This window comes from Mus caroli, unplaced genomic scaffold (genome assembly GCF_900094665.2).
Source record: "Mus caroli unplaced genomic scaffold, CAROLI_EIJ_v1.1 scaffold_5898_1, whole genome shotgun sequence".
NCBI classification, from domain to species: Eukaryota; Metazoa; Chordata; class Mammalia; order Rodentia; family Muridae; genus Mus; species Mus caroli.
This window is the reverse complement of record NW_018389945.1, coordinates 12,968-23,098: the sequence shown is the minus strand read 5'-3', so window position 1 is coordinate 23,098 and position 10,131 is coordinate 12,968.

Sequence of the window (10,131 nt, the reverse complement as noted above, 5' to 3'; positions counted from 1 at the left end):
TGCCCCTTCTTAGAATTGGGAACAAATCACCCATGGAAGGAGTTACAGATAAAAAATTTGGAGCTGAGACGAAAGGATGGGACATCTAGATACTGCCATACCCGGGGATACATCCCATAATCAGCCTCCAAAACCTGACACCATTGCATACACTAGAAAGATTTTGCTGAAAGGACCCTGATATAGCTGTCTGTTGTGAGACTATGCCGGGGCCTAACAAACAATGAAGTGGATGCTCACAGTCATCTGTTGCATGGATCACAGGGCCCCCCCCCAATGGAGGAGCTAGAGAAAGTACCCAAGGAGCTCTAGGGGTCTGTAACCCTATAGGTAGAACAACAATATGAACTAACCAGTATCCTCTGGAGCTCATGTCTCTTGCTGGATATGTATCAGAAGATGGCCTAGTTGGCCATCATTGGAAAGAGAGGCCCATTGGTCTTGCAAACTATTTATGCCTCAGTACAGGGGAATGCCAGGGCCAAGAATTGGGGGTGGGAGGGTAGGGGAGTGGGTGGGGTATGGGGGACTTTTGCCACAGCATTGGAAAGGTAAATGAAGAAAATACCTAATTAAAAAAAAATAAACAAAATGAAACCAAGTGAATACCAAGGCAGGCACACTTTAGGAACTATATCTCTGTATTTAACCTNTGCTGGAAGACAATAATTGCAACATTTTAATACTCAGAGACCTGATATCAAAATGAGAAATACATTATGTGACCTTAATGTACTTAATTCTTTATAGTTCCAGAACAGTTTATATGTTTGTTAAGAAGAACCTCACTTTGTAGGCAGAGAAATAGTCCTAATAATATCATCTAGTTCCCTCTGACAGTTTCTCACATGGGGCTTCCAACGTTCATGTGTAGTGCAGCTTCTTTGAGGTATTAAGGTAACTCACAGCAGGTTGCAGAGAGGTGGATGTTCTCGATGGAAATTATCACAGTCTACTACTCACTTCAGTTCTTTTCTGGGTTGACAGGCATATTTAAACATATCCAATGCTGAAGAAAGTGACCCTTGAGCTTATAATTTTTTTTGAAAAACTCTTCCTACTCTGCTACATATTTAGAACCATTGCCTAGTAGTATTAATGGATGCAAGCCATCCTCCTGTCTCAAACTTTTCAGTCACTAACATAGCAGATGACAGACAGAGCTCCCAGCTTAGGTATTCTATATTTCAGAACAGATTTCACTGTTGTAACAAGATGTTTCTACAAGGTTCTGTGAAGATGTTTTCCAGGAGGCTTGGTGTGGATGTCCCTACTATCAAAGATAAAGTAACACCAACTTGCCTTACACTCAGAATTAGGTGGGACACAGGCAAATAGAACTCAGCCTGGTGGGTTAGATCTAAACTGTCTTCCTAGTAGGAAGGCTGAGGTAGGAGGATTCCTGAGAGTTGAAATCAATCTAAGCCTTAAAAATGGACTTTGTCTCAAAGATACATCTAAGACTAAGAAATAAAGTACCAACTAAGTAAGTAAAATAAACCAGTGTTGTGCGGGGATTTAATAATTGGGCTCTGGAAGTTCAAGCAATTCTTAGGTACTTGGTATTTCATAGAGGGAANATCATCCCTTTAGACAGTAAATGAAATATATGTATTATTTGGTAGGACTCAGGTATCCAATAAACTGGCAGTTTTAACTTTGTAGGTAGATCTGGAAGGGAGACTTATGAGGGACAGGTGTCTCACTGCTTCAGAATCAGAGAAGTCTCTGAGAGGAGAGAATATGAGACTCACTGCCTGGTCCTGGGTTTAGTTTCTTCCAATCAGCCCTCACTGCCTGTAGATCACCTTCCTCCACTGGGGTGCTCCATCAGATCTTGAATCATTAGAAAGGAGATGGGACAGAAGAGCATAAGTTCAGTCTTTTAAGAAGAACTGGATGGAGCTAGGGCGCAGAATTGGCTGACACACACCAGCTACCCAGGACACCCCCCACAGGATCTTAAGACTTATGGTGAGTGGAACACAGCCTCTGCTCAAATCCAATCGCATGGGACCTGAGACTGCATTAGTTAGGGAAACAGAAAACTGGCCTGAGTAGGGGCACAAGCCCCTTCTGGTCCGACCAGCACCAGGGTAGCTAGGGCACAGAGTCGGCTGACAACTGCCAGCTAACCAGGACAACCTCCATGGGATCTTAAGACTTCTGGTGAGTGGAACACAGCACATGCACCAATCCAATTGTGCGGGACCTGAGACAGCATTAGTTAGAGAAGCAGAAAACCAGACTGAGTAGAGGCACAAGCCCCTTCCTGTCCAACCAGCACTGGCGTAGCTAGGCGCAGAGTCATCTGACACCCGCCACGGGATCTTAAAACTTCTGATGAGTGGAACACAGTGTCTGCTCCAATCTCTAAACAGAGACAACTATAACAACTAACTCCAGAGATTACCAGATGGCGAAAGGTAAATGTAATAATCTTACTAACAGAAACCAAGACCACTCACCAAGATCAGACCCCAGCACTCCGATTTCGCCCATTCCAGGGCACCCCAACACACCGGAAAAGCTAGACCCAGATGTAAAAGCATATCTCATGATGATGGTAGAGGACATCAAGAAGGACTTTAATAAGATACTTAAAGTAATACAGGAGAACACTGCTAAACAGGTAGAAGACATTAAATAGGAAGCACAAAAATCCCTTAAAGAATTGCAGGAAAACGAGACCAAACAGGTGATGGAATTGAATAAAACCATCCAAGACCTAAAAAGGGAAGTAGACACAATAAAGAAAACCCAAATTGAGGCAATGCTGGAGATAGAAACCCTAGGAAAGAAATCTGGAACCATAGATGTGAGCATCAGCAACAGAATACAAGAGATGGAAGAGAGAATCTCAGGTGCAGAAAACTCCATAGAGAACATCGGCAAAACAATCAAAGAAAATACAAAATCCAAAAAGATCCTAACTCAAAAAATCCACGAAATCCAGGACACAATGAGAAGACCAAACCTAGGGATAATAGGAGTAGATGAGAATGAAGATTTCCAACTCAAAGGACCGGCAAATATCTTCAACAAAATTATAGAAGAAAACTTCCCAAACCTAAAGAAAGAGATGCCCATGAACATACAAGAAGCCTACAGAACTCCAAATAGACTGGACCAGAAAAGAAATTCCTTCNGACACATNATAATCAGAACAACAAATGCACTAAATAAAGATAGAATACNAAAAGCAGTAAGGGAAAAAGGTCAAGTAACATATAAAGGCAAGCCTATCAGAATTACACCAGATTTTTCACCAGAGACTATGAAAGACAGAAGGGCCTGGACAGATGTTATACAGAAACTAAGAGAACACAAATTCCAGCCCAGGCTACTATACCCAGCCAAACTCTCAATTACCATAGGTGGAGAAAACAAAGTATTCCATGACAAAAACAAATCCACACATTATCTTTCCACAAATCCAGCCCTTCAAAGGATAATAACAGAAAAAAAACCAATAAAGGACAGAAATCACGTCCTAGAAAAAAATAAATGTTACCAAAGGCCTGCATTTGTTCGCTCATACACACACTTTCTCACTAACCTTTTCAGCCTGGCAGGCATATCCTTATCTCCCTGTGGAACGCAAGTAAGATGAAACTTGATGTTCCTTGTTTTGGGTCCTCTGGAGCTGAGCTTCACAGTGCAGGCTTTGTTGTCTAAGCAGTGCATGTCTGTGTCTGTGTAGGGTCCACATAGGTTTGGTTCTTGACTGGAAGTTTCTCCTGGGCCCTCGGGAGGTGAGCAATTTTGCTGTGCTTGACCAGAGTTTATAATTTAAATTCAGTCAATTACAACTAAGGAGTTCCACATATTGTTTCATGCACTTCTTTTAACACTTGCATGCACACACCCATTCTCTATGGCCTGGTTTCATAGTTCTGCAGGGCTTCAGGAGTGTCCAATTGCATTGCACACTGTTGACTAGGGCGTTGGCTTGAAGTTTTCTTTATCACTCACACCCATTAATTCTACCACCTGGTATCTGCAACCAGGTGAAGCAAAGCTGCGGCAGACCTCGAGCTGGCAATTTCCACAACTTCTGGAAAAATGCCCTATGAGGCTAAGTACTCTTTACACCTTTGTTAGAAAGGGTCACATCTTGAAAGAAGATTTGTACTCAGCTCTTGGGCTGGCCCCATCTGAAACACTCTGTAGCTCCTAAGCAATCTAAGACAGCATCTCTTTGTCTGCCTGCAGGGACAAAATTGAGAGGTTAAAGCTGTTGTTTGGTGGCAGAAAAACATAGACAACAGTTTTGCTCATGCCCCATTTGTTTGCGTTGTGCACACTTCCTGTTTGAATAAATGTAGTTAGCATCCCAGCAACTTTTTATGTGTCCAAGACATAAGCCCCCCTCTACAAACAATGCACCTGCAGCCTCAGAATGTCCATGAAGCCAAGCTTATACTTCCATATCTCAGAAAGAGTTTACATCTCTCTGTTCCCAGTAATTATTAATTATAGGCAATTTCTCTTCAATTGTCTGAGTAGGCATGAATCACTTTAGGGCCAATTCAGTCTGTCTCCCATCACTATTGTCTCGCCAGCAAGAACACAAGCTTGAGAAACCGGATCCTTCTGCAGCAACTTTTTTACATGAGTTTCAACATGAAGAGGAAGCCCTCAAGCACCAAAAAGGCGCTGCTTATATACACCTTAGTATGGCATGCCCACACCTGATTGGCTGCTCTCTCAGGGCCTCATCACCACGCCCCGGGATAGGCAGTGACTTGGCACGAAAACACTCTCGCACATGCGCACATTGCTTGTTTACCAATTAAGCCAGGCAGGCACAGTGGAAACCACTTCCCACAAGTCTGAACGGGCATGGGTACTTGAAGTCAAATTATTTTCATTATTTTGGAAATCTATGTGAACACATTGGTTCAGTTCATTAAAGATCACAAACCTGGACGTATCTGGCCGAGACCCGTTCTACCTACAAACCTTGCATAGCCACTCAGCTTTCATTCCTGAATCATCCAGGACAGTCTTCCTCCCTGTTAAGGGACCTATCCAGAACACCCATGATTTCTCTGTCTTGGGCCATTCACAGTGCTTCAGGAATAGCATCCTGGCTCAAATATTTGCTTTTAAGAAAAGGAGCCAGGCATGGTGGTGAACATTTTGAATCTCAGCATTCCAGAGGCTGTAGAGGAGAGGTACAAATGCAAAGCCTGTGATGGAGAGCCCCAGAGCATCAGGTCCAGAGCATTATGATCAGCCTGGATGTGAAGTAGATAAACTAAGGTGAGGAAGGAGATTGAGATCAATTCTAAAGACAACAGCCTCATCTCTTCAGCCTGCTGTGAGACACCCCCACTGAAGTGGAAACGCAAGGTTCTTTGGAAGGTCAGATGAGTGGAATATTGTTTTGCTGGTGCAAACACAAGAAGGAATGATTCACTAAAGCAGGCACACGTAAAAGGCTAAGAAAGACTGGTGAAGGAATATTTAGCTGAAGCAGGCAGAGGTGAAAAGTGCTTCTGCTAAAGGAAGCAGGGGGAAAATGCATAATGAAGGTTTCCTTGCTAATGCCATCCTTATGTTGCTCTGCCTTATATTGCCTACTTAAGAACTATTTATTTGGAGTCCACAGAGAGTTTAATTTTTTTTCTTTTTTTGTAATTTATCAATCAGACTTATTTATTCTATTAGATCTATTCTTTATTTACATTTCAAATTTTATCTCCCTTCCTAATTTCCCCTTTGAAACCTCCCCTTATCCCATCCCCACTCCCCCTGCTCACTAACCCATCCACTCTGCTTCCCTGTCCTAGCATTCCCCTACATTGGAGCCCTTCAGAAGTCCAAGGGACTCTCCTCTCATTGATGTCCCACAATAGCATTCTCTCCTATATATGTGGCTGGAGCCATGGGTCCCTCCATGTGTTCTCTTCGGTTGGTGGTTTAGACTCTGGGAGCTCTGTGGGTACTGGTTGGTTCATATTATTGTTCATATTGTTCCTCCTATCAGCTACAAATCCCTTGCGCACCTTGGGTCTTTTCTCTAGTTCCTCCATTGGGAATCCTGTTCTCAGTCCAATGGATGTCTGCGAGCATTCACCTCTGTATTTGTAAGGCACTGTCAGAGTCTCTCAGGAGACAGCTATATCAGGCTTCTTTCTGCAAGCACTTGTTGGCATCCAGAACAGTGTCTGGGTTTGCTAACTGTATAAGTGATGGATCCCTAGGTGGGATAGTCACTGACCAGCCTTCCCTTCAGTTTCTGCTCCAAACATTGTCTCTGTATCTTTTTCCATGGGTATTTTGATCCTCCCTCTAATAAGGACTGAAGTATCCACACTGTAGTCTTCCTTCCTCTTGAGCTTCATGTGATCTGTGAATTGTATCTTGGATTTTCAGAACTTCTGGTATAATATCCACTTATCAGTGAGGGCATAACATGTGCATTCTTTTGTGATTGGGTTACCTCACTCAGGATATTTTTTTTTCTTTAGGCAGTTTTTCTCTAGTTTGATTATGTATTGTTCTTCCAGACAAGATTTCTCTGTGTGCTTGGCTGTCTTGATACTTGCATGATGGAGCATGATGTCTTTGAATGCAATGATCTGCCTGCCTCTCCTAAATTCTGAGATTAAAGGCATGGATCACTTCTGCCTGACTGTGCCACCACTACTTGGCCTCAATGGTTTTAATGCCATTGTTCTCCTCTCTAGGATATGAAACCTCTCCAAAGCCCCCTCCTTCTCAGAAACCACATGCAATCCAACCCCAGCTTAGGAGAATATATCTGGTTGGGAAAGGATCACCAGGAAGCTTTAAGTTTCAGCTCATGATTCCTTGATGAATAGCCTGTGCGCAAATCAACAGGACCTTTGTAGTAAAAATTATTTGGGGTTTTTTACACCATTTTTCATCATTCAAATCCCAAATAAGTGACATAGAACTCTTATATTTCTAAGAAGCCTTAAGAGCACTGGAGCTGGGCAGATAACAACTCTCTATGCTATTTTGACTATGTCCCTGTAAATATTCCAAAGATAATTCAAGTCCTGTCTGCACTGCTCCTACTTTAACAGGCCAAGCCTCATGTCCTCATGATTCATTTACCCCATGGTGTCTTCTTTTCTCCACTTCTTCTCATTTTCTCTCCTCAGACCCCAAGCCTGGGAACCAAAGTCCCACACATCTTTGTTCTTTCCGGCTATTAGCTGTAGGGATCTTTATTCAGCCTATAGTTTTGTATTAAGGAGAAAAGTTATATAGCATCATTTGTCTTACATGAGGATTTCCTCAATCTGAAGGGTAACCAGAGCTTTATGCATCACAATACACAGCAACAGAACAAACCTCAATACAGGACCTCAGAGAAATAAAGAAATTCCAAATTCCTAGCCTTTCCTCGGTCTCCATTCATCTGTATGATCCTTGGCTAGAACAACTAAGGAAGTTTATGAAATGGCATCATTAGCCACTAAGGACAATTGTTGGTGGTCACCTGTGTCTGTTTATTAGGAGTAGGTTGTATATCAGCAAAGTTTCAGCAGCCATTGCCAAGGTATAAAGGCAGTGGGAAACCTAACAAACAGATAGAAATAATTTTGTTTGTTTGTTTTTTTGTTTTCTAGACAGAGTTTTAACCTAGGCTTTTTCGAACTGAGTAGATCAAGACATACAAAAAAATAAAAAGTCACAGTGAAAATCTGGCCTCTGCTTTCCTGTTGCTGGTAATAAAGGGAAATTCAGGATTGTCAGATCTAAATTCAACCAAAGATTAGCATTAAATGCAGTTGAGTTTCTTCTACCTGTGAAGTGGAGACTTACCTGTTCCTTGCAAAGCAGTTTGGATGGTGTTTTGCTGGGGCCACACATGAATGATTGTTTAGTTGAAATGAACAGGTATAAAAGTCTCTGTAGTGGCTATTCCTGGTTGTCAACTTGACTATTTGGAATGAAGTACAATCCAAAATTGGAATGCTCACCAGTGACCCTAACCTGGAGGCTGGGAAGTAGAAGTTTCTGATCTGGATCTTGGTATGGAGATCTTGAAGCATAGTGGCTATGGATTCCAGAAGATAAGGACTGGGAGATGTCCGAGTTCAAGGCCATCTGGGATTAAAAGTGTGGTGGCCCATACCTTTAATCTGGGCTACACCTTCTGCTCGAGTCCATATAAGGACATTTTAAGAAGGGAGACTATCTCCCTCTTTTGCCTGCTTGCCTTGTGGTTTTATGAACCATATTAAAATCAGTATTTGAAAGAAAAAAACATTTGATATGGCCTAAGCACACCAAATTACACACACACAAACACTCACACACATACAGGTCACACAAACATAAACATGTGCACAGAGAGAGAAGAGACAGAGTGTGATAGGAGAGAGAGAGAGAGAGAGAGAGAGAGAGAGAGAGAGAATCCAGCATGTCTACATCACTAAATGCTGTAGATAGAACAGAAACCAGAGCTCTGTAGAGAGAGAATCAGGCTTACTGATTCTCAGGAATCATTTCCAATTGGCTGCATCTTTAGAATTACTGCCTAGCAAAAATAGGTACAAGCCATCCTCCAGCCTCATCCATCTGAGTAGATAACATGCTGAGAGGACAGAGCTTCCATTCACCTACATATTCCAGAAGAGAATGTGCATTTGTGACAATATGGTTGCCACACATTTTCAGAGGATATTTGAGGAGGAGTTTTTGTGTGAATGTCTAGTGTCAGGAACAGAGTGAAGGCAATGTGGTACACACTCAGAACCATGCACATCACCTGTGAAGAAAACTCATCCAGGTGTGTTGGTTCATAACAGCTAACCTCCTGGGTAGAATATTGAGGCTGGAGGATTGTTGCTAATAGGAGTTTCAGATAACCACAGCTAATGTGAAAACAGTTCCTGAAAAGTAAATTTAAAAAGCAGTATGTAAAGAGCCACTAAATCAAGGAACAGATAAAACTCAGTGAAGCAGACTGACTGGTTAAGTTCATGGGTTCTCAGCTATCAAGCCAGTGTCAGTTTTTGGCTTTACCAAAAGGAACTATATCTTTTCTCCCTTTTCTTCAAGGCAGGGATTCTCTATGTAACCCTGGCTGTCCTGGAACTCACTCTGTAGACCAGGCTGACATCGAAATAGGCCTCTCTCTGCGTCCTAAGTGCTGGGATTAAAGGGGTGCACTACCACTGTCAGGCTGAACTATTTAGACCTGGGTAATGAAAAATATCTTATGCAGACTGGTGTCAAACACATTGAGACCTCCTTGCTTTTTCCTATGATGGGTTTGGGTTAAAGTGTGACATATAAACACTTTTCTCTGGTTGTTTTTTTTTTTTTTTTTTCAATTTGATAGTTTGTTTTAAGTTAGGGTGTCCTTGTGAAGCTGAGACTGTCCTTGAACTCCCCTGAGGTGGCATGAGGGACTTAAACTCAGAAAGATTAGACTGTGCCTCACAACATTTGGTATGAAAGTCCTATAACACAATAATATCTGTAAAACACATCAAGCTGTTTTGTATTATTTTAGGCATATATCTTTTCCTTGCTCATATGTTAGCATGGACTACCCTAAGAAAGCAGAAGAGAGAGACAGATCTGCTATAACTGGAGTTGTAGATAGTTATGAGCTCATATTTGGACAATAGGAATAGAATGCTGGTCCTGTGCAAGTGCAATTTTTTTTTTTTTTTTTTTTTGGTTTTTCCAGACAGGGTTTCTCTGTGTAGCCCTGGCTGATCCTGGAACTCACTCTGTAGACCAGGCTGGCCTCGAAATCAGAAATCCACCTGCCTCTGCTACCCGATTGCTGGGATTTTAGGCGAGTGCCACCATGCCCGGCCAGCAATTCTTCTTGAAAATTCTTAGCCATTTATAAAGACCCTAAACAGTTTTGAACTCATTTCCTTCAATGATTTCATCAAAGGCAAAATTGGTCTAGAAGTCAAATCATATAAAGATAGATGAGAAAGAGAGAGACAGAGAGACAGACACAGAGAGACAGAGACAAAGACAGACAGAGACATAGAATGACAAAGAGAGAAACAGATATACTTAAAACTCACTTGGTGAATGTTTCTTCATTTATGGGTCCTCCATTACCTGCCTGGAGATCTAATCATACTGGACACATTCTATCTCGTACAACCACACTCA